This window comes from Podarcis cretensis (genome assembly GCF_951804945.1).
Source record: "Podarcis cretensis genome assembly, chromosome: 10".
NCBI classification, from domain to species: domain Eukaryota; kingdom Metazoa; phylum Chordata; class Lepidosauria; order Squamata; family Lacertidae; genus Podarcis; species Podarcis cretensis.
In genome coordinates this window covers 37604053-37629642 of record NC_137179.1, presented here as the reverse complement: position 1 = coordinate 37629642, position 25590 = coordinate 37604053, and the positions used below count along the sequence as shown (strand labels likewise).

Below are 25590 nucleotides of genomic sequence, written 5' to 3'. Positions count from 1 at the left end.
CACCATCCCTAGCTAACAGGACCAGTGCTCAGGGATGATGGGAGCTGTAGTCCCAAAACATCTGAAGGGCCGAGTTTGCCGATGCCTGAAATTGCTTGGGAACCACCTGGGGGAGGAGGAGTCTGAGAGAGCAGTGGGGAAGTGGGGACCTTCAGTCCTGGCAACTCTCTCATTGGGGCAAGATCTCAATGGGGAAGAGCTGCTGCGATCACTAGCCCTTTGCTGTTTTGGTTTCTTTGAAAAAACAGTTAACTTCACTGACAGTGGGTGTTTTATTGTTGACCTACTCCTGACTCCGGGTCCTGACAACAACTAGGCAACTCTCCCTACCATCCTGCTCTGTGTTTCAGCAGCTTGGTGCAGGAATACGTATAGGAAAAATTGCCAGATTGCCTAAGCAACTAGGTGACTCTCCCTTCTGAACCTCCTCTGCAACTAACTTCTGGTCCTGCAGAACCACAGAAGTTGATTAATTGTAGGTTTGGAAGTTTCCAGGGAGGGGGTATAAATGCCCACTATCCCCCTAAAATATATAGGCTCAAACACATTTCCAAGGCTTAGGAGAGAAACAAGAATACATATAGTATGTGTAAAACCACATTTGTGCTTACAAACCATATTTGTAAGCAGTCTCCCTAAGCTGGTTTCCATGCCTCTGTTTCCCATTCCTAAATTAATGTCTTAATTTAAATGTTTGAATGAAGTGTGATACATTTCTTTCCCCTCCCCCTGCTCTACTTGAGCCCTAACAACAGCAAATGACACGACTGTCGTTCGAAGAGTAGGGTTACACCCGTGCCTTGTTACCTCATTTTCATGACAAAGATTGTATCTGACATTTAATATCCAATATCTTTCAGGAAACAAAGTGAAGGGCTCCTCCACCCTGACCTTTTCCATGCACTCTCTCTGTGATTGGTTCATGCATTTCACTCCTCCCTGCATATTAGGGTCTCATCAATCAATCAAATAGTGATTGCAATGTAATATCACAGGGCAGCATGATTTTCAAAGTGTGTCATCAAGGGTTTAGAAAACTAAAATCCCACCGTGCTTCAAGTAGTTGTTCATTTAAAACATAACACAAAAAGGTTGGATTCTCTTGCATGTCCGCCACATCACAAGATCTGAACAGCAACTGTATGGATTTTTGTGTAACACACTAAAATAATGCACAATATTCATGGTCAGCTAGCAACCTCTCCTAGCTTAGTTTGCACAAAGGTGGCTCAGAAAGCCATAATGAGGCATTAAAAACACACATACAAACAGATTGTGGAAAATGAGTAGTGACGTTTGATGGCTATAAGTACAACTGGAAACTTCTGGGATAAATTCCTAGGAACGGTTATCCTTTTTTGTAACATTGTAGAATTAAGAAACACATGTTCAAATGAAACTGCAATTGTCTGAAATTAAAGATGGAACATTTCACTGGAATTCATAATGTTCAGCAGTATGGCAGATTTACACAACCCCAATTCACACCCACCTCACAAATTATAACATTGGAAGATGAACTCTGGATGTGAAAAGGTCACAGAGGAGCTTGTGAAAGAGCTTGTGTATGTTCTTTATGTGAGTGGACCGGAGTTACCTCTGAGTCTGGGATGATTTCAGGGTGTGTTTCTGGGAACAGCTAGATCTCTAGCAAGATTATCTGCAAATAATGCAATAAACCAGAGGTAAAAAAAACAAAACAAAACCTCACCACATGTGAGTTACTCTCAAATCTGCCCCACCACACAATAGAATTGGACTTCCCTGCTGCTGCCACTGCTAACGGTGAGCCCCCCCCAAGCTGTGGAAGAATATCTCCTTTCCCCTGAAAATTCATGGAAAGTGTCCTTCCAATTTCTCTGCTCACAAAAATAGGGAGGTGCATTTTGACAGGCCACTTGTGCCCAGCTCTAACTAGATCAGATGAAGCACAGAAGAAAGGATTAAGATATTATTGAACAACATTAGTGGAGTGAGTTCTGAAAGCAACACCCGTAACTAACTTTACTGCCATCATCATCATCATCATCATCATCATCATCGTTTTAGTGGTGCCTTTCTACAGGGCATGAGAGGCAGTCATTTAACAGGCAAAGAAGTATGGAAATATGGTAGTAAGAAAAGTTACTTCCTGTTGTTTCATTGGGTCTGCCATGCAGCATTTTCATACACCTGCTATTACAGTGGTCCCTGCAGTAGCACAGACTGAATGGCTGCAGGGAGACAATACAAACCTGGGGGTGGTAATGAGCCATGGTTGGCAGCTGCAAGAGAGGTGGTCCCTATAACAAGCTGAAGATGAGGGGGCGGCAGGTGAATACTTGAGAAAGACTGCTTCCACCTGTGCCAGGGTACCTGCAGGGCATCCTTCCCCAACTTGGGGCCCTCTAGATGTTTTGAACTACCAATCTCACCAGCCCCAGCCAACACAGCCATGCTGGTGGTTTGTCATTATGGACTCTGAATACACTTCAGAATAAGATAATCATAGTTTTGTTTCTGTTATGCTTAATAACCTTTTTGGAGAGAAAATGTTCCTGAAGTCCTCTCAGTTGTGAAAACTGCAGTCAGGGCCTTAAAATGCTTGCGAGGAGCCAAGTATTTGATTGACATGTGGATGCCACCCTTTGCAACTAATTTGGGAATATGATTGTTTGTCAGTTCCTCATGGGAGTGTGTGTGTGTGTGTGTGTGTGTGTGTGTGTGTGTTATCCTGTGGAAGATCTTCAAAACAGGACCTTACCCGGAAATCTGTCTGTTGTTGTCAGCTGCTTGGAGCATCATTTGATACAATAATCATCACTGTTGTGAAATATGATTCTCTGTATTCGCTGCTGAAATTTACATATTGCAGTTGTAATGATATTTTGTCCATTTTGTTGTAAAATTCTTCTTATTAATCCAGCACTTTTTTGTGGTTGCTAAACGTGACGCAAGCATTCCAGGTGGAGCCAGCCTCTGAGCAACCATGCATTTCACTCTCCTGCCCCATTCTACCCCCAAACTCTGCTTATGTTTTGCCCCTTGTTATTTTGGCATCGGCATGCCAGTCCAATGGTGCAACAATAGCCGTGTTAATCCACTATGCCTGCATATCTTTGTGTTCTGCTGACACAAGAGAACTGAGTGGCCCTCCTGTCCTTGTCTAGTGGCTGCAACCCAAAGAAAGTATTGCACTGGCAAAAAGTTATTATGACAGTGAATGTTGCACTATGGGTGAAGGCAGAGCACTGCAATTGTTAAAAAGGTCAACTCGCTGTCCTCTTTCCCCCCACTCTATGGCAACACTATTGATATAATAGATCAATGAACTTTAATGGAAATACGTACAGCTAACATCTAGTATGTTCCTTGATGTACTAGCATGACCCAAATAATTATTTGCCATTTTCTGGCAATACTGTTACTATGGTTTCCACCGAATGTAGCACAGGTCTGATGCTCTCTAAACAATGCATGCGCCTTTCCAGGGCAGAAAGGATGTGCTAAAAAGTCATTTTATACTTGGTGAGAAAATAGGAACCATGTATCCTTTTTACTGTGGTCTCTTAGGGGTTCGGGGAAAGGAATTATTCAGTGGCAAAAGGGACTAGATGAAATGAAAGCTAAAATCACCAAGAGATGGCTGGCTTCCCAGAATGATAGTAATTATTAAAGTGCCTTTGCACCATCTATTCCAAAGAGCTGAGTTGGCATCACATGTTTTAATAAATAGATCCACAAAAGGGAGGGAGAAGCATGCAATTAATTTGTCATTTCTCTATTATACAATGCATGAAAGAGCTGAAGTGCATAAATGCAAAATCAAATTCAGATGAAGAGCCTAGTGGGGGCAGTTGCACTGGGGGGGGGCTTCCCCTCCCCCCAAATCCTCCTTTACAGCCTATAATATAGTGATCCAGCATAATTCCAGGCTCCCGTTCCATTCTCGTTTCTGCAAAGCACCTCTCTGTTTCTGTCTGAAGGTTTTGTTTCTTTTAAGAGAAGGACATTAAGAATGTAACTCATCTGCACTGAACATCAGCAGTAGGGAACCTGCTTCCAGATGTTGGACTCCATCTTTCATCAGCTCCAGCCAGCATGCATTGGGTGGATGTGATTTCATATATTTGTTGTTGTTGTTTAGTCGTGTCTGATTCTTCGTGACCCCCATGGACCAGAGCACGCCAGGCACTCCTGTCTCCCACTGCCTCCCGCAGTTTGGTCAAACATGCTGGTAGCTTCGAGAACACTGTCCAACCATCTTGTCCTCTGTCATCCCCTTCTCCTTGTGCCCTCCATCTTTCCCAACATCAGGGTCTTTTCCGGGGAGTCTTCTCTTCTCATGAGGTGGCCAAAGAACTGGAGCCTCAGCTTCACAATCTGTCCTTCCAGTGAGCACTCAGGGCTGATTTCCTTCAGAATGGATAGGTTTGATCTTCTTGCAATCCATGGGACTCTCAAGAGTCTCCTCCAACACCATAATTCAAAAGTATCAATTCTTCGGCGATCAGCCTTCTTTATGGTCCAGCTCTCACTTCTATACATCACTACTGGGATATATTACGACTACTAATTTTCTACCACTCCTTTCCTCCAAGGAGCTCACAGTGGTTTACATGATGGTTCTCCCCTCTCTCCCATTCTACACTCAGATAACCCTGTCAGTTTAGCCTGAGAGATGGTGACTGGACCAAGGTCAACCAGTGAGTTTTATGGTTGAGCAGGGATTTAAACTCTGGCCCCAAGGTCCTAGCTCGACACTCTATTTTTTAAAAAAATAATAATATTTATTACTTTTAAACCTTACAAACAAGAAGAAAAAGAAAAGGAGAAAAAAAGAAGAAAGAAAAGAAAGAAAAAACAATACAATACAATATATAAACAATACATCACACAACATTAACGCATTAAACTAAACAAAACAGAACAAAAACAATTTAAAAACATACATCATACCATTTCAATGCCTTATCTTTCATTCCCTTGTTTCATCGACTTCCTCTCACCTCCCTTTTTGTATTCCACTTCTATTAATTGTTTCAGCAAATCCTTTCCATCTTTCACTATTTTCTGTCATATAAATATCTTAACTTATTTTAACCTTATTTTCCATTAATACTATAATACTTATTTATGCTTAACTCCTTATAACACTTCTACTAAGGCCATATAATTTCATTCCAACATTTTTCTAACACTCATTAATTTTACCATATTTCTATAAATAAACTTTAAACTTTTTCCAATCTTCTTCCACCGTCTCTTCTCCCTGGTCTCGGATTCTGGCAGTCATTTCCATCAATTCCATATAGTCCATCAACCTGGTGCTCTTCTGTCCGAGGCTCTTAACTCTTTTCCAGGTCCCTTCTGCAAGTCTTCTTCGCATTTATACATACACTTTACTTTGTCTTCTGCTGATCTTGTTCTTAATTTCCTTTCTTTGATGCTGAAGAGTAGGTCTCGAGGGAGCTCCAACCTAACAATGTTTTTATTCCTTCTCGACATGTCATCCACATCTCCGTGGTTAAAACTAAAATCCAAAAGATATTTCAGGACGTGTTTCAAAGTCCCTCCAAATCTGCAGGTCCCCACAACTCCAATTTCCTCCTGACCCAGGTCCAGATCCCAAAGGTCAGTAAATCCCTGCATGAGGTGATCTAGCCAGCTTTCCTTCTCCAGTCCAAGCAGGGTTCCAATCTGACTTTCTCTGAATTCAATCATAGAGGGCAACAACTTGTAATCATCAAGTTGCCTCTGTAAGGCTGGGGCTCTCTCCCTCTCCACTTGTATTACTTTAGGTTCAACAACCACAACTTTCTCCCTCGCTTTCTCCACCATTTGGCATGTCAAAGTAGATTCCAGTATCGGTTCCTGAATAGTTTCTGTGTAGATGTTCACTTTTTGTCCCAAATTAGTCACTTTTTGTCCCAAGATATCAATTTTAATATTCATCACATCCATCTTTTTATGGAGCTGTTCCAATGACTCACTTATCTTGCATAGTGCAATCACTAAGGCTTCTTCTGTCGACATTCTCAAGCAATCCAAGGTCAATCTCACGGTTTTCTCTTGCAGCTGGAGATTCCACCAGCCCAACTCTTGTAACAATTTCAAAGGCTCCCTCTAGAGGGAAACAATTTCTGTTTGTATCAATCCTTTTAAGCACAGTTCAAGCAGTAAAATTAGTTTCAATTTTCAGCTACTTTTACTCCTTTTTAAATGCAGAAGGAGACAATGAAAACAATGTATTTCTCATTTAACTAACTGTCACAGTCAATGAACTTTCCCAAAAACGTCAGTCTTACTAGCAGTCCATTTCCAGGTTCAGAGCGGTGGTGATCCAACTTTCCTCACTCTGTCCTGCAGGCTTACGCGATCCAAAATTTTCCCCCTCTTCTCCTGCCTCCAAGGAGGGGTTAATGATTTTAGCCGTTGAAAGTTTAATCCTTTACATAGGACTTTCCAAGACTATAGCTTGCAAATTCTTTGCTTCAATCTATTTACAAAAGGGGAAGGCGAACTTCCTGTTTGAAACCTCCCCGTTTCGGTGCCAAATTAAGACATTTAAAAATCCAATTTTCCGTTCTACTCACGGGTAGTTGTTTAGAATCAAAGTGTCCACAGGAAAAAAGTCAGCGCTCTCCGGCAACAGCAATGCGGCTTCACTCCGTGAAAGAAGCAGTCAATTCGAAGCACCGCGCCGCTCACCCCACATCGCTCCGGATACCCAAAACCGGGTCTCCCCGCGAGTAGAGGAGGCGCAAAAGGTGACAGCCGAATCCCACGTTCACAGGCTTCTCCCGCCTGCGATTTTTAGTGGGTCTCCGCCTTCGCCGTGGCAGCCAGACCCTAAATTCCACGGAGCAAGTTCCTCCCGATCAGAGGAACTCCGCCATTGCCGGAGGCGCTAACCCGGAAGTTCTAGCTCGACACTCTAACCACCATACCACAATGGGTCTCTTATATAAACAAATACATGTATTTTATTGCGCTGCTGCAAAGTGATGGGGCTTCTCCCAAGGACTAATGAATGCATGCCTCAATTACATCTTAAGTTTTTGGTCATAATTCCAGCATTTCTAGACTATGGTAAAGGTAAAGGTACCCCTGCCCGTACGGGCTAGTCGTGTCCGACTCTGGGGTTGCGTGCTCATCTCGCTTAAGAGGCCGGGAGCCAGCGCTGTCCGAAGACACTTCCGGGTCACGTGGCCAGTGTGACGAAGCTGCTCTGGCAACACTTTCCTATAAAACATCACAAGGTGGGAAAACATTCAAAAGTTTATAGTGTGATAATGCAACACTGATGGGGAGGGAGTATATTGGCAGTCATACTGCTGCTAACCTCATTAAGAAATTAGGATAGATTTGTCCTTCAGCCCCAGAAAAGGGAGCACACAAACCTCAAAGAACAACAGCAGCAAAATGTAAAAAGCAAAATGATGGAGACACTTTGGTGTGATGGAAATGCTGCTGTTCACCCAGGCATGCCTTTGCATTAATTTCTCCCTGGTTATTAGTTAAGTATATGAATAAGCCTAAAACTGGCTGTAACCCGCCTGTAACAGCTCCCCTCTTCAGTAATGCAAATATGTGCTGGCAAGCCAGAGAATCCAGATGGCAGACTGAGCACCAGTGTAGCTATGCATGCTATGTTGCTCCCAGTTCCATGCCACAGTGGTCCTGATGCGAGAGGAACACAGTAGCTGTGTGTCTTGGCTTGCTTTGTGAGCCCTTTGGGTTGCCTAAACTTCACTGCAGTGACATGCTCTTGGCTTGTGGCGCACTGTGGTTTGGGTTGCACAGCTTGCTTGGATGGGGTGTGCATGTGTGTGTAGCTGGATCACTCTGCTTCTGAGCAAGGAGGTTGAACCGCACAACTCCTGCTTCTGTCATGCAATGACTGGAGCTGCAATGTGACACTGGGGGAATCTATGGATGAACCATTCACATGCTCTTTCCATGAGGTCTGTTTTTAAACAACAATAACAACAACAACCCAGATACATTTCAATAGGTTTCCTCGTGCATATACTTGAACAAAACGATTGAAAAAAATATAAAAGGCAGAGGAGGAAATTCCCTGCCGAGATTATCCTTTGTCTATCTGTTACTGGCCCAAGCATGTTCTACTTTAGAATGGGCAACATGTACCTACTAGTCCTGGAATGTCTTGCTTATGAAAAACAGGGAGCTTTAACCATCTGATATTTGTGTAGAGTCAAAATCTATCCCTCCTGCCATCACTGAATAGATTAAGGTATGCATTCTTTAAAAGAAAGAAAGAGGAAGGGGAAACTCCAGAATACCTTTAATTTTTAGTCTTCCTTCATTCCAAGAGATTGCTGTCTCCAGCTAATTTCCTGTCTAGCACCAAAAGTGCCTAATTCAGGGGGTACCAAAACCCTGAATTAAGTTCCGAAGTTTAGGAATGACATGCTGCACATATTTTACACAGCTAAAGAGTCACCCAGCATCTTTGTCTGCTGTTGAGATATTCCTTCCTTGCAAAAAAAAAAAAAAAAAAAAAAGTATTATTATGAGAGTTACCATCTCACTGCCGCTGCCCGCTGACACCTGCAGCTCCTCTTGCTCGTAGCAACAGCATGGCAGACCAACATTCAACAAGTACTGCTTGTTTTCTCATGAGATTTCTGCCTGTTGCACTGCTGTTTGTTACAAGCGCAGTATCAACACTAGGGGGAAATGGTGGTGACCGTAGCAGTAGCAGCAGTGGTGCTGCAGAGAAAAAGAAAGAGGATCATGGAAGCAGAAATGTGGGGCTGAATCCTTGGCTGTACAAAATGTACATTGTGCTGCAATTGTACATTGTGCTGTACAAAATGTACATTGTATGCTAATGCAGCTGCTAAAAACATGAGAGTCCATTCAGAAGAGAATGGGGCAATTACACCTATTATCTTCATAAGATGCCCCAGTTTTGCTACCCATAGAAGCCTCGGGTGGGCAATATTTTCTGCCTAGGGCCACCTTCCTTCAGGGATAATCTATTGTGGGGCTGTGGGGTAGCTTTTGGTGGAACCAAAGCCAGTAATGGGCAGTACTAGAGCTTTGGCTTTGGGACACTTGGAAGGGTATGCATGCAAGATTTGGTTTTGATAGTGCATATTAGCAGCTTTCATATATAATAAGTGAAGCAATGCTTTTCTAGTCCTTCCAAATATTCCTTCAGTGCAATCCAGAAATAAGGTCATTCTGTTCCTTGAGACTCTCAGGTAAGTGATTGCAACGTCAGCCACCTATTTACCCACCCCATGCTGCAAAAAAGACTGTAAAGCCCTCCCCAAATATTTGCAAGTCTCCAAAGAAAGGTTATTCCTTATTTGTGTAAAAAAATTGTGTCTGCGTATGGATTTGGTGCATATGATGTGTGGCATGATCAAGAGGACCTTCTCAACGGATCAGCAAGAACGTGATGGGACATGCCGGCTCTTTGAAGCCAGTGGACCAAAATCACTTAGGCTTTAAGGAAGAAGAAGAAGCTTTAATTGTGCCTGAGAGGCTATTAGAAACCTTTCAAGTGCAGGCTTTCAAGTGCTAGGCCAGCAAAGAGTCTGAAAAATTATTATGGGAAATGGGCATTGCTGCAAAAGTATCGCTTTGTCTTCTGCACAAAATTGTCAGTGCACCTCAAGAAATGATAAGCATAGATGTGGACATGGTATGTCCTCAGAGTCCATAAGGTGCACAGGGCTTATTTGTTAAAACAAATGGGAATGCAGATAAACAAGCTGACTTCTACTAGTTCTGTTGTCAGCCAATGCCACAAAGAGACCAGAGCCCACATTGCTTCTACCTCCTACTCCACACAAAAGAGGAACACAGAACATTGAATTTGGGCAGAAGTCATGGAGAAGCTCAAACATCCTCTCCAGATGGTGCATGCTTCCTGCAGTAAGTCTATCCAGTGGTGTAGCTTGGGTTGCCATCACCCGAGGCTGCACAGAGTTGGGGGTGGGTGGGAAGGAAATGGAGGGGGTATGTATGAAATAGTGTCTGTGTCACCCTGGAGATTGCAGCTTGAGAGATAGAAGAAGAAGAAGAAGAAGAAGAAGAAGAAGAAGAAGAAGAAGAAGAAGAAGAAGGAGAAGGAGAAGAAGAAGAAGAAGAAGAAGAAGAAGAAGAAGAAGGAGAAGGAGAAGAAGAAGAAGAAGAAGAAGAAGAAGAAGAAGAAGAAGAAGAAGAAGAAGGAGAAGGAGAAGAAGAAGAAGAAGAAGAAGAAGAAGAAGAAGAAGAAGAGTCGTGGAGGTTAATTCCTGACTGGCATGGAAAAGCCATTTTTAACAGAGCCCAGCAATGGAAGCACACAGCTGTATTGAGACAGCACCAGGTGTTGAAATGTTGTGCTCCTAACAATTTCATGCCCGGGGCCACTGTCCCCATACACCCCCATGCTACACCACTGAGTCTATCTCAAGTCTGAGAAATGGGGAAGTAGTGGGACCCCTTAAAATCTACCTGCCTCCTAAGCCTAAGTTCAGTCTTAGGTACAAGAGCTCCCACATATTGACCCAAACACAGCAAGGGAGATTGGCCCATGATATCTGGTGGACCTGTTTCCTTGCTCCTTGCATTCATTGCCCTTTCCCACAGTTCACTCTTTTGCACAAAGTGCAGCAGTAGCATACGGTAATTGCTGTCAACCTCCCACACCTCTCAGATCTACTGTGAGGAAGAGGCAAAAGGGCAGGAAAGGAAAAACGTGTGTGCACACACATGAGCTTGCAGGCTCAAAGATAAACAAAATACTTTGGAAGAAGTACAAGAACTAAGGAGCTACAATAACTGGGTCACTGATTCTGAGCCAGGAAAAACATACACAAGTGGAAATAAGAGCAGTAGAAGAATTTTCATATTACCTCATCCAAAGGTTTAACGTGTCCAGACAGCAAGATGTTCTGTCTTCTGGAAAGTTATTGTGGGAAAGGAAGAAGGCATCTCTGAGGCATTTCCACACAGTCTAATCACAGCTATTTAGAGATACGATTCATGTGTCCGTACACGTGTAACCGGAGATGTCTTCAAAACCTAATAAGAAGCAGAAGCAGCAAAAACATTAGGAGGACACATTATTAAATTGATCTCTGATAGTTTAAAAACAAACAACACAGTGATTGGGACTAAAAAAACAAACAAACCCAACTGCATATTTAAATTATCTTTGGTGTAAGATGCTTAAACTTACCGTAGTTTATAACTATATGTGAATTCCCTGAAATCTAGGAAAACCACTGCAATCCACAGGACTCTCGTGATCATAGACCATTGGGTAAAACCTTTCCACATAAGGCAGAGCAAATTTTTAGTACCTTACCACTATACAGTTTGAGAAAAGGCACCATTATTTAGATAGCATCAATATAATGTGTCCTATCAATGTGGAATCTAGGATTTTGAACACTCTTGGTATGGCAAACAAGATGGCCAAATGAGGGACAGATCTGCTAGGAAAGCAATAACAGGGGCTCTAAATCCAGAGTGGCCCCAGAAGCAACTTTAGTTCACATTGCTTTAAAAAAATTGGTCTAGTATTGATTAATTTTTAGTTGTCTATATTTCAACAATCCCAAAGTTTGAGAGTCAGCAGCACCAGGTTTTTTTCCCAACTGGAACTCAATTCTGACACCTCTCAGGTGGGTGCCAGAGAACAAGGGAGGAGTTCGTGGTGACTTCCAGCACCCGTTTTTCTAGAAAAATAGCACTGGGTTGTAATGTTGTAAAGGGCGGTGATCTGTCGTGACACAGCCCCATTGAAGAAGATAATAGTGGTTACCTAGACCTCATTGCTGTTTGTGAAAGGGCCCACATAGCAGATCAAGCTTCAGGGCCCCAGAAACGTAGGTCCAAATGTAAGATTTGAAACGAGTGAATAAAAATTGTGCCTGGAAACGTCTTTTGCTTTGGATCATTTTTGCCCAGTAAATACATGCCTTACAGTTGCCTTTGTGTATTTGCTTTTTGCTAATCCAGGAAAAAATACTTGTGTGGTTTTAATGATAGTGTACTATAAAGTTTCCATTTTACTCAAAGGAGTGTGGGGAAAATATGCAGTAAAGGTCCTTTGTGGCTAGTGAAGGAAGAGCAGAGGAAGAGCTGGCCACTGCAGGCAACATCAGTTTACAGGTCCACAGTGGCCCTGCTCCTACTGCTGCAGTCTGGCTTATTGCAATGTTTGAACCTGGGTTTGTGGGTTTGGAGAGCAAAAAAACATGAGCTCAGGTTCAGCTGCCACAGCAAGCCAGACTCTGGCATGTTTCCCAATAATGCTGCAGTAGGAGGAGGGAAGGGAGAAAGAAAGAACTTTTCAGCAAGTTGTCCAGCTTCTCTGCCCCACCACCTATCTGAATATGGAAATGGGGACCTTTAGACAAAGAATGGCTGTGCAGCATACCACGCTGTTCACAAACATGTTTGGATCAGGCCCCTTGTGTGTAAAAACAGGAGAAACTTCACATGTAAATTTCACACTGGACGAGGGGAATCAAAATTCAGGCTTTTGCTTTAAGGAGAATAGGAGGGGCACAGATCAGATGAAAAACCGCATTTAAAAAAAAAAAATCTACCACAGTAAATATGACCTTCTGCCCCTGACTCACTTGGCTGGTCAACCATCAAGCATTCTGCCTTATTGCCAAAGCCATGTACTGAACCACAGTAGTGTATGTTTCTTTTTTTAAATTTGTGCAGTTCCCAGAAAATAAAGTGTGTTGTTATGTTTTGCTACAACAGCAATGTTTCTGGATTGTTCCACCTAATATTTAAAAGTAACAGAGCTTTCATTTTATTTCACCAAGCTAGCCACTTGGGAGTCCAGGAATAGCCAATGTTTATAAAAGAGTCTAGCTCATACAGTTAAAACTATATTTATTTCTTTTAGCTAGAGGATGCAATCCTGAAGTCTCTTTTTCTGAATTAGCTGCATTAATTTGGTCCGAGGAGACCCTGTAGTCTAAGATTGTTGCAGTGGGACGTGAGCCAGAGCCAAAGTGGTGCTTGGTCTAGTGGTTAGCATGACATCTTCTTTGGCGATCACTCGTAGCCAAGTAAGATTGTCTTCCATAAACACGGTTTTAACAATGAGTCTGTAAGTGACTTTGGAGGCCAATTCTGGATCCACATGTCCTTCCACAGTGGGGACATTGGTTTCCGTGCGGGAGTTGATCACGGTGTGGGTTTGCCAAGCATGCCTTCCTCTTAGCACGTTTCTCCCTTGTGTCCTGAGTTTGGGTGTCTTCAAAGCCCATGACACCTTTGGTAAAGGCTGTTCTCCAACTGGAGCGCTTGCAGGCCAGTGTTTCCCAGTTGTCAGTGTTTATACTACATTTTTTAGATTTGCCTTGAGATAGTCTTTAAACCTCTTTTGTTGACTACCAGCATTATGTCCATTTTAAAGTTCAGAATAGAGAAGTTGCTTTGGAAGACGATCATCAGGCATCCGCACAACATGACCAGTCCAACAAAGTTGATGTTGAAGTATCATTGCTTCAACATTGGTGATCTTTGCATCTTCCAGTACACTGATATTAGTTCGCCTGTCTTCCCAAGCGAGTGTAAAAAATTTCAGAGACACCGTTGATGGAATCTTTCGAGGAGTTGGAGATGGCGTTTATAAGTGGTCCATGTTTCACAAGCATATAGTAAGGTTGGTAGTACAATAGCTTTGTAAACAAGCATTTTGGTTTCCCTGCAAATGTCCCAGTCCTCAGACACTCTGCACTTCAATCAGGAGAAAGCCCCACTCTCAGAGCCCAGGCGATGCTGGATTTCGGCATCAGTGTTGGCCCTTGTGGAAAGATAACTGCCTAGGTAGGAGAAGTGATCAACATTTTCCAACATTACACCACTGAGTTGGATTTGTGGTACTGCAGAGGGGTTATTTTGTACTTGGTGTAGCACTTTGGTTTTTTGGATGTTGAGTGATAGGCCAAGCTTTTCGTAAGCTTCTGCAAAGGTACTTAGGATGGTTTGGAGATCATGCTCTGAGCATGCGCACACTACGTTGTCATCAGCATACTGAAACTCTATGACAGAAGTTACGGTAACCTTACTCTTTGCTTTCAGCCTGCTCAGATTGAAGAGCTTTCCATCTGTTCGATATATGATTTCTACTCCAGTGAGGAGTTTCCCTTCGACAAAGTGTAGGATCATGGCCTTCACAGCCATTGTAACATACTGTTTGTTATCATCTGCCTGTTCTGCCGTTGAGGACTTCTTGGATCATTCTTTGTCTAGCTCCTTCCCTTTGACCTTACCGCTTTGGGTGACCCCTGCTGGGAGTACGAGATTCCCGACGGCTTCACTCACAAGGGTCATAGGAACATGCAAGCCCACTCACCATGACAAGGTGATGATCCAGCAAGTGGGGGTTAGCATGTAGGACTGGGGAGACCCAGGTTCAAACCTTCATTCAGCCAAGGAGATTACTGGGTGACCGTGAGCCAGTCACTCTTTTTCAGCCTAATCTATTTCACAGGGTCACTGTAAGGATGGAAGGAAAAGCAAAGGTTGCATAAAAATGTAATAAATAATAATTCAGCCAAACTCATTAAAAGAAATTCCTATCTTACAGGTTTCAGTAGGAGAGAGTCCCATGCTATGTTGTTACTTTCAGGTGTGGCAGCTGAAAATAAACTAAGAAAGATGCTCATGTTCTATGTAGTAGTAGCTCAAGAATGTACAAAGGAAAATATTCAATTGTGCATTCAAACTGTGCTACAAAACACAGCCCAGTATTCCATAGAATGAGCACTCAACAAAGCATTCAGCGAAAATATTTCATTATTTTTCAGAATAATGCATCCTTGCTCAAAATGATTCTGCACAAAATATCCTAACATACGTAGCAATGTACTATGGAATGTGAACTGCATCATGAACTGGTGAAGAAATTTTTCAGATTATAACCCTAGAGATGCTTTGCTGATTAGGTCAGATTGCTAATACAATATGTTCTTATTTTGTATTTTTATGTTGTGAATTGCCCTATTTTCTTTGGATGAAGGGTGGTATACAAATTTAATAAATAATAATGAGAGGGAGGGAGGGAGGGAGAGAGAGAGAGAGAGAGAGAGAGAGAGAGAGAGAGAGAGAGAGACTACCTCCTTGTTCTCGTTGGCTTCCTTTTTGGGGAATCCAAAGCTCACCTGTCTGCCTACCACCAGCACACCACCCACGTCAAACTTTCTCACTGGATCCTGCTTTCCTCGACTTTGTGGCCTGGTTCACACATTCAGACCTAGCAGGGATTGAATGGAGGTGCCAGCTGCATAACTCAGCACCTCCATGTAGTGCATGTCTTAAAGCTGCATGTCTTATTTGTATGCATAGATGCACATTTTGAAGAGATCGCCACAATTTAAATAGAAATAGAATATGTTTCACCATAGTGGGGTAAAGAGGAATGTTATCAGGTGACCTGTGTGACTGTTCAGATGGCTCTCCAAGCGCTAGCTGTTGATGGGAGAGTTTGAGGCTCCCCCTGTTCTTAGGGTTCTCTAATTGGGATTGGGGAGCTCTTCAACTAGAGGACCATTCTCTCAAATAGAGGTCACCCTATTCCAGAACCATGCGTTTCCATGGTAAAATCACCTGTCCTATCAAATTCCAGCCTATTCCATTTGCAGTCAGAATGTCTATTATCAACAACTGCTGCCTTCAACATATTCTCCAAGTGCTTTCATACACAGATTTGTATGCAAAATTATTCATTCTTGCATATGAATATATGAAGTTCCACTATATTGTCAGAAGCATCTAGCTGGCTACTATCCATTAGGGATTTGTTCAGAGATCTTTCATAGGTTTGCTCAATATCCTTTCTAACTAGTGACCCCAGTGGCTAAATGTGAGCCCTTAAGCATATGAAACACATACTCTACCTTTGCATTATCTGCCGTTAACCTATGGCCTCTTCCCAAAATGGCATTTCTAGCTTTCCTACAGTTGCACTGCATCATATATTTTATAGTCTTAGGACGACACTCATAATCATTTTCCCTACACTTGGCACTTGTTTCTCAGTCTTGCAGCAGTGCTTAAACAATAGATTACTTCCTAGCTCAGCACATAGGTGATTTTTTCAAAAGCACTGTGAATTTCACAAGTCATAAATCAGTCGGCAGTTTCAGAAGATGCCTCTGTATGAATAGAACCCCATTTTTTTGTTTTTAAGATAAATGAATCATCTACTCTCATGGGGGTTTGCACATTTTATGCTAAATGTTAAGAGAGCTGCCACTAATTTAGCCTCCTTCCTGTGGGTGCCAGTGCCCTGAACAATGAGTAATGAACTTTATTTGAAGGGAAAGGGCTTGACAGTTAAAAATGTAGGCTAAAACAGTGGACCTTGGAAAAAGCCAAATCACTACTGATGAGAACAACTGGCATAAAAAAAGATCAGCTGTAACCCTGGAAACAGGAACACTGAAGTGCCAACCTCAGCAACAAGCACACAGCTCATACCTGGTATTTTATATTGTGCCTTTGTTGTGTCACTGAAAACATGCTAATATATTTTTTTCTCAGAACACATAAACAAGATGTTGCCTGGGGATAGATTAAAAAAAACACCCAAGTGTGCTGATGTGTCTGTCTATCAGCTGGCACAACAGTGAGTGTATCTGAGCAGCACCTGACAGTTGTGCAACGCTGGCCTTCGCTTCAAGTACATCAGTGCAGGCTGAACTGTAACATGTCTAAATACAATGCCTGGCAAGCCTAAACCAATATCAACATGCATCTAAGAAAACTTCTGGGAAACAGAATAAAGGAGCTTTTGCTCATTAAAGCCCTCTTCAGAAAAAGCACTCAGGTGCTCAGCAGAAGGATGAGCTCAGCTGTGCTGGCTAGCCATGCTCTCAATAAAGGTAAAGGTAAAGGGACCCCTGACCATTAGGTCCAGTCATGACCGACTCTGGGGTTGTGGTGCTCATCTTGCTTTATTGGCCAGGGGAGCCAGCGTACAGCTTCCGGGTCATGGGGCCAGCATGACGAAGCCGCTTCTGGCGAACCAGAGCAGCGCACGGAAACGCCGTTTACCTTCTCGCTGGAGCGGTACCTATTTATCTACTTGCACTTTGTGCTTTCCAACTGCTAGGTTGGCAGGAGCAGGGACCGAGCAACGGGAGCTCACCCCGTCGTGGGGATTCGAACCGCCAACCTTCTGATCGGCAAGCCCTAGGCTCAGTGGTTTAGACCACAGCACCACCCGCGTCCCTATGCTCTCAATACTGGGTGCCATTCACTGGTCATAACATTTCTTCTCTGCCCAAGGATGATATGTTCAATTCAATGCATGAAAGAGGCCTCTATGCATGTACAGCTGTATGCATGTGGTGCTTTCTGTGCAGTTGGGAACCTCAATCTCACAGGGTTCCAGAGTATCAGGGATGTGGACTAGAGGGGTACACTGATATCAGGTTCCAGACATAGGACATCCCAAGAGGACCACACTTGTACATTCCCTTGGAGAGGGCTCAACTTGCACAATGATGTGTTCATTCTGGGAGCCTTTGCTCATGACTGCAGCAGTATGTCCCCACAGCAGCTTCTTTCCGTATCCCTGCCACCATATAAACAATTCCCTCCACATAGAATTCCGTTCCCTGAAGGAGTAGGTGCAATGTTTGGAGCTGCAGCTAGATACCTCACTGTCACCAAATGTCCAGGTGAACTCAGCGGTTTGGAGTGTTCATTAGTCAGCTTTGGTTGGTGTGCCAACTATGGCTGTCCCTGGACAGGAATAGCCTTGTCATGGTGTTCCATACATTAGTAACCTCACCACTCTGATGTGCTATATGTGGTGCTACCCTTAGGCCTGGTTTGGAAGCTGCGCAAGTTAGAGTAGCTAGGGTGCTTAGTTGGGTCAGTTTTACACATATTATCCCAGTGCTGAAAGATCTGCACTGACTACACATTAGCCACTAGGACAAGTCCAAAGTTTCGTTGCTGATATTTAAAGTCACAAACTTAAATATCTTACGGACTGCTTCTCCCTGGTACACGAGAACCTGCTGTTTAAGATCTTCTAAGGAGACTCTAAGGGACGCAGGTGGCGCTGTGGGTTAAAGCCTCAGCGCCTAGGACTTGCCGATCGAAAGGTCGGCGGTTCGAATCCCTGCGGCGGGGTGCGCTCCCGCTGCTCGGTCCCAGCGCCTGCCAACCTCGCAGTTCGAAAGCACCTCCGGGTGCAAGTAGATAAATAGGGACCGCTTACCAGCGGGAAGGTAAACGGCGTTTCCGTGTGCGGCTCTGGCTCACCAGATGCAGCTTTGTCACGCTGGCCACGTGACCCGGAAGTGTCTCCGGACAGCGCTGGCCCCTGGCCTCTTGAGTGAGATGGGCGCACAACCCCAGAGTCTGTCAAGACTGGCCCATACGGGCAGGGGTACCTTTACCTTTACCTAAGGAGACTCTATTGGCCACTCTATGACCAGCAGATTGTTGCTTAATCACAACGTAGAAGTGGGTCTTTTTGGCCGTTACACTCACTGTACTCTGGAATTCCGCCTCTTGGGTAACTCATGAGATGGATACAGTAATGACATTTAAAAGCATCTTAAAATATCTGGAACCACTACACTGACTACCCCAATCCAGCCTAACCCTCTCACAAATATCTTGTTTTTTTATCTGGAGGATTTCTTTATTTGTATGAAAAGACATTAGGTCACAAAAGCTGTCCTCTGTCACCTGAAGTGGTACAGAACAGGTCCAGGTTTACTACCTCAGAACTAGGCTGTGGAAGGGGTTTGCAAATATGAAACACCAATGAAATAATCTAAAACCCAAAATGGTCGACATATTTACCATAATTTAGGCCCTGGATTGTTTTAATTGTCTTTTAAGCAACCACAAATGAAGATCTGGTTTAATAATAATAAATAATAATAATAATAAATTTTATTTATATCCCGCCCTCCCCAGCCAAAGCCGGGCTCAGGGCGGCTAACAACAATCAAATAATCAAACAATCAAATAACATTTCATTATAAAAATTAATTAAAATCAAATTAATGGCAACCGTTAAGCAAAATTCTGTGCAGGTTGCCAGAGGAGGGAGTCAGGCTGCGCCTTGACCAAAGGCCTGGTGGAACAACTCTGTCTTGCAGGCCCTGTGGAAAGATGTCAGGTCCCGCAGGGCCCTAGTCTCTTCTGACAGAGCGTTCCACCAGATTGGAGCCGCAGCTGAGAAAGCACTGGCTCTAGTTGAGGCCAGCCTAACCTCTCTGTGGCCTGGGACCTTCAGGATGTTTTAATTTGCAGACCGTAGGTTCCTCTGTGGGGCATACCAGCAGAGGCGGTCCCATAGGTACGAGGGTCCTAGGCCGTATAGGGCTTTAAAGGTTAAAACCAGCACCTTAAACCTGATCCTGTACTCCACCGGGAGCCAGTGCAGGTGGTATAGTACCAGATGAATGTGATCTCGCAGCGAAGACCCCATAAGGAGTCTCGCCGCGGCATTCTGCACCCGCTGGAGTTTCTGGGTCAGTCTCAAGGGCAACCCCACGTAGAGCGAGTTACAATAATCCAGTCTGGAGGTGACCGTTGCGTGGATCACAGTGGCTAGGTCAGGGCGAGAGAGATAAGGGGCCAACTGCTTAGCTTGGCGGAGATGAAAAAATGCCACCTTTGTTATAGCTGTAATCTGCGCCTCCGTAGGGAGGGAGGTATCGAAGATTACACCCAAACTCTTAACGGACGGTGCTGGCACTAATTGCACCCCCGCAAGAGATAGGAGTTGCCCCCTCAATCCCATATCGTCCCGTCCCAGCCAGAGGACCTCTGTCTTCGAAGGATTTAAGTTCAACCGGCTCCCACGTAACCATCCAGCCACAGCTTCCAAACATCTGGTCAGTGTGTCTGGGGCCGAGTCAGGATGGCCATCCATCAACAAATAGAGTTGGGTGTCATTGGCATACTGATGGCAACCCAGCCCAAAACTCTGGACAAGCTGGGCGAGGGGGCACATAAAGATGTTGAAAAGCATCGGGGAGAGTATCGCACCCTGAGGCACTCCACACACCAAGGAGTGGCACGATGACAATTCCCCCCCAAGCGCCACCCTCTGTCCCCGACCAGAGAGAAATGAGCGCAGCCATTGAAGGACTGTGCCCTGGATCCCCACGTCGGCAAGGTGGTGGTCCAGGAGTTCGTGATCGACCATGTCGAAGGCTGCTGACAGGTCTAGAAGAATCAGCAGCCCCAACCCGCCTTGATCCAGCTGCCTGCGGAGATCATCTGTTAGGGCGACCAGAGCCATCTCGGTCCCATGACCAGCGCGGAAGCCAGACTGGAATGGATCCAGAGCCGATGTTTCATCCAGAAACCTACCAAGCTGTTCAGCAACCGCTCTCTCAATCACCTTACCCAGGAATGGAAGATTCGAAACCGGGTGGTAATTGGATAGATCTAAGGGATCTAATAGGGACGCGGGTGGCGCTGTGGGTAAAACCTCAGCGCCTAGGACTTGCCGATCGCATGGTTGGCAGTTTGAATCCCGGCGGTGGGGTGCGCTCCCATCGTTCAGTCCCAGCGCCTGCCAACCTAGCAGTTCGAAAGCACCTCCTGGTGCAAGTAGATAAATAAGGACCGCTTACCAGCGGGAAGGTAAACGGTGTTCCGTGTGCTGCGCTGGCTCACCAGATGCAGCTTGTCACGCTGGCCACGTGACCCAGAAGTGTCTGCGGACAGCGCTGGCTCCCGGCCTATAGAGTGAGATGAGCGCACAACCCTAGAGTCTGGCAAGACTGGCCCTTACGGGCAGGGGTACCTTTACCTTTACCTTTAAGGGATCTAATGATGTTTTCTTTAAGAGCGGGCGCACCACTGCCTCCTTCAATTCCCCTGGGAATATCCCGGTGCCAAGGGACAAATTGATGATATCCCCCAGGGGGGCCCGCACCTCGTCTGGACACGCTCTAATCAGCCAAGACGGGCACGGGTCAAGAGGACAGGTGGTGGGCTTTCCAGCTTGGAGGAGTCTGTCCACATCGGCTGGGGATATCCGGTCAAAGTGGTCCAATACTGGACCCGAGGTGTGTGGGGACCATGGTGTGTGGGGAAGGGGGTCTGATTCTTCTCACACACATTATCTGAAGCATCAGCACCATCTCACACTCAGAAGCAATGGACGAGAAAAATAGCAGATTGTGGTATTCTGGGGAGGAAAACAGCATGGGGGGGGAGTAACACCCCCTCCTCACATGCTGGATCAGAGATCTCCGGGGCTTCTATTTTGTGTAAATTATCACCAGATAACACACTTGGGTCTCAGCAGTATTTCATTCAGAATCCAAATAGGACAGGCAAGGCAAGATTTGTAAAGGAGGTGAGATTATTATTATAATTTATTGAATTTATATACTGCTCTATACCTGGAGGTCTCAGAGCAGTTCCCAGAAAAAGATAAGTCTTTTTCTCAATGCACTTTAGAAAATTACAAATTATGTGCAGTGTCTTCTGTATATAGTCATTCTTTCAGGGGGTTTTTTACTGCAAGCATTTAAACATTTATGACTGGATCTGTCTCCTCTTCAGGAGCAGAAAATGGAAAAGAGTCACAATGGCAGACAGAGAAAAAACTGGTGGAAAGTACAGCATTAAGTCATCACCAACATGAAAATGCTTACAGCAAAGAGCCCAAGGGAGATGGAGAAAGAGACACAAAATGCTACCTACAGCCTATGAAGCACATTATTAACAGTGAAGAAGCTGCCTCATAGCATCAACAAAGTAGCTCAAGGTTTCGCAGATCTAACCTGACACCATTCCAGCGATATCAGCACATGACTTCAAACACTACACCAGGAGACAAGGAGCTTAATGACTACTCTCTGGTTTAGCACACTGAATATTGGTAATATTTTTGAAACTCATAAAGTATCATCTGTCACCTTCAGGCAAAAAGAAAAAAAGCACATTGCTGTACTAAGTAAAATGATCTTAGAGAAATATGTCAGGCCAGAACTTGACAGCTGTGCCTTAAAATAAACAAACATACATTGAGAGATTTTTCTTCAGGTCCACTTTTTCTGCGATGGGGAAGAGAACAAGAAGTGTGAAAATTCAAAAACACACCTGATTCAAAGACACTTTCAAAGTCTATTCATTTACTGGTATGAGGTGTTGGATAGTTCTGATAGGTATTCATCCTTTAAGCAAAGCTGGATTTTTAATTTATTTTTTAATGTAGGTCTACAAGGATAGCATAGCCCATGGATCCCAACACTAGAACCCACAATTCCTACCCATTCACTGCTCCTCTTTTTCCTACCCCTGCAAAGAAACGATTGGAAATAGAAGTCTTCCTGGTGTCTGCATCAGACCAAGGAAGAGAAGGGAAGGTGTTTCCTAGGCACCTTCTTCTATAAGTTAAGAATCAATCTTCTCGTCCATTCATCTCACCTGAAGTTCAGCCTCAGGTGCTGTCACTATTAGCAGGAAGCCTTCCATTCTCTATACTGTGACCAATCTGTTACACAGAAACAGAGGAAGCTTATATACCACATCAGACAATTTGTCCATCTAGCTCAATAATATCTACTGTGACTCATACCAGCTTTCCAGGTACTCAGGCAGAGATCTTTTACATCACCTGAAACTGTCCTCTGAAATAAAACTCTAAAAGGTGGGGCCTTCATGTGCTCCATATTAAAGTTATAAGTTTAATGTACATAAAATGGTGTATTTTAATGCATTGTATTGAAAATGTTGTAAAGGCATTTTACCGTAGGCAAAAAGTTGCACTTTGTCAAAAGCGTCAATGAAGGCTGCTATTTTGCCATTTCAGTGCACTAAACTACTTGATGACTCATCACCGGAAACAGGAAGTCCTGAGCTCTCACAGCAGGAAGCTGAAACCTGAGAAGCCAGCCTGTGCTTTATTGGAGATGGCTAGTACTGGCAGCAGCAGCTGTTGAAGAGAAGTTCTGCAATGATTAACAAACTTAGCATCTTCCTCTGGGGCCAGATGGTAGAAAGTTTACTGAACAGCATAAAGGGCTGAACCCCATTGCTTGTTTGCAATGTGCTACTTGGCCATTTTATAACACTTATCTTATTGTAACTAGTATTTAAGACTGTTTGGCAGTAAAGCTTTGGAACTCATTTTTGTGGTGGAGAAAATTCATTTTGACACAAGGTCCAGATCAGGGATTCTGATCCTGGTCCCTGTGGGCATCTCTGGAGTGTGTATCAGTGTGCCCTACCCTGTTATTCCCCACCCCCATTCTGCCCCTGTTCTGCCTATTTCATAATGTGTTGAGTGATACTTTTGGGTCACTTCTGGGTTCAACTCCATGTGCGTGTGTGCAATCACTCATCTTTTGGGTGCTTGTTAATCGGTCGTTGCCTGTAATAAAAATACTGTAGATTGAAATGTCCATAGAACACAATACCCAGGGCATGTAACCCTATCATGAGGCAAAGTGAGGCAGCTATCTCAGGGAGGTGGAAAAGGAGCAGCAGTGGTGCTGAGGTGTTGAAGCACATATCGCTAATTAACTGTATATACGCAGGATTTAATATCATGAGGCAATGTGAATATATATTTTCCAGGAATAAGGAATGCATGAAATAATATTTAAAGGTCTGTGTGGAAGAGTATGAATAGAGTGAGTTATCAGCACCTTAGTTTGAAGGGACAGAGGGGAAGGGGAGAAACCTGGCACCATTGGTGGAAAGATTTTAAGGTTTTAATTATTGTAACATCTACAAGCACGCCCAGGCTGCTTGTCTACACTCCTGTGAGGCAATTTTTTCTGGTTTCTGCTTCTATGAACTACAAATTTGGCTTCCACCACCAGTTAATGTACTTGACGATATCAGAGTGACACAACAGAACTGGAGTGTGCCACTGAATCTGACTCACAAACCACTTCGTTCCCATAATCCAGTCTGTCGGCTGCCTAAAGGCAGTGCAAAGAGATCCATGGACATCTTCAGATACCGGCAGCTTCTGTACATGTTTAATGCAAACACTGAATCCCTACACTGGCTTTTTGGAGCAGACTTCTCTGAACTCCCATTTCAAAAGAGCCTGGAAACCTGCTCCTTCCAAAAGGTGAAGTTTGGAATAATGGAGGTAGAGGGAAGTCACATTGAAGCCAATATATCAGAGGGACTCTATAATGAGGCAAGCAAGTCAAAAGTAGGGCCATTCAACCTGCTCAGAAGAGCAAGGTTAAAAATAGCTGACTTTCTCCTATTATATCTGTCACTGGTTTTTTATAAGTCTTATTGGAGATTCATGAAATTAAAAATATGAGATCCAATGCTCACTGCATTATCCATTTCATGAATTGCATTTGTCTAAATAATTTATATGCTCCCTCCACCATCATGATAACAGTGAGTTTGGATATCCTTCATTATGCTTATCCTCCAGACACCCACTGTGAGGTAGAGTAGACTTATCCCCCTTTCTACAGATGGGGTATTAAGGCATAGGGAGATTAACGGATGGGATTTTCATAAGTCTTTACTTTGCCCATTTATCCAGCTGAGAGCATTCTGTGGTGCTGGATAAACCAATGGGCTGATGGTAAACTAAGGCCTTTGCTCTCATGTGATTCTTTGAAAACAAACAATTTTACCACGGTCATTTTAGTTATCATCTGAAGCTTCCATCTCATGTTTGCTTGTCCATGATGGTCACTTTCATTGTGTGTTATCAAGTACTTCATCAATGGTGAGAAGTGGGGAAAGCTTGCTGTGATGAGCTTAAATTAGGGATGATTGAGATATAAAGTGAATCAGCGTGATACATACTTCCTGAGCGAATACATGGGTCAGAATGCAGTGGCCTTTCAGGTTTCTTGCATTACTCCAAAGTTTGGAGTACAATTCTTGTCTCAGGGAAAGGGTGCCAAAATGTGTACTTAGTTTGCATTCCTGTGCACATTTAGTTGCGACTTACATCTCAGTAGACAAGTGAACTTAAAACACACACCTATAAGACAATGGCTGCCAATAACTGTCAGAACTGACACTGAATGATCTTACTGCACCTGAGGTGAACCACAAAATGGCATCTCCCTCCTCACCATGACAGGAGTCCTACTTTAGAGTTGAAGTTTTCAAATTCATCCTTGAATGATCTCCAGCCATTTAAGAAAAAACCACTTTGAGCTTCCTATGCATTGTATTCATATTGACTCTATGGAAATGTAGTATTTCCTCGTCAAGTCGCTCAGTAGAGCAAAACTTTGCTTTTTGTCCTCAGTGCATCAGTGGTAGTTGGTGCCCATTGCGGCTGGAAGGGCAGAAGGCAGGGAGACCAAAATTGGGTGGAGCCAGAGCCAATGGCAGGTAGTGACAGAGCCAACAAACTTTAGTTTTGTCTTCATCCTCCTCCCTGCTGTGTTCTACTAGGGCAACACAGAGTAAAGAGGACAGTGCTGACGACCAGACCCACTGCTTAGACTGGTTGTATGCAGGGCTTTTTTCAGCTGGAACTTGCTGGAACTCAGTTCCGGCACCTCTCAGATGAGTGTCATTGCCGGTATAAGAGAACAAGGGAGGTGTTCATGGTGAGTTCTGGCACCTCTTTTTTTAATTATTTTTTAAAGAAAAATAGCACTGCTTCCACAG

At 43.9% G+C, this 25590-nt stretch overlaps 1 long non-coding RNA gene across 9 annotated transcripts in view; it reads right to left on the bottom strand.

The window, feature by feature from the left end:
* Positions 1-25590, bottom strand: part of LOC307225571 — a 93375-nt gene that overhangs the window by 13777 nt on the left and 54008 nt on the right. For 5 of the 9 annotated variants that reach the window (XR_013843064.1, XR_013843067.1, XR_013843068.1 and 2 more), the window contains one exon: positions 10860-11028. This is a non-coding gene — a long non-coding RNA (uncharacterized lncRNA). Of the gene's footprint in view, positions 1-10859; positions 11029-12596; positions 12682-14043; positions 14225-14335; positions 14479-25590 lie in introns of those variants that run through there. The other 4 variants (XR_013843065.1, XR_013843066.1, XR_013843071.1 and 1 more) reach the window with 3 other exon arrangements.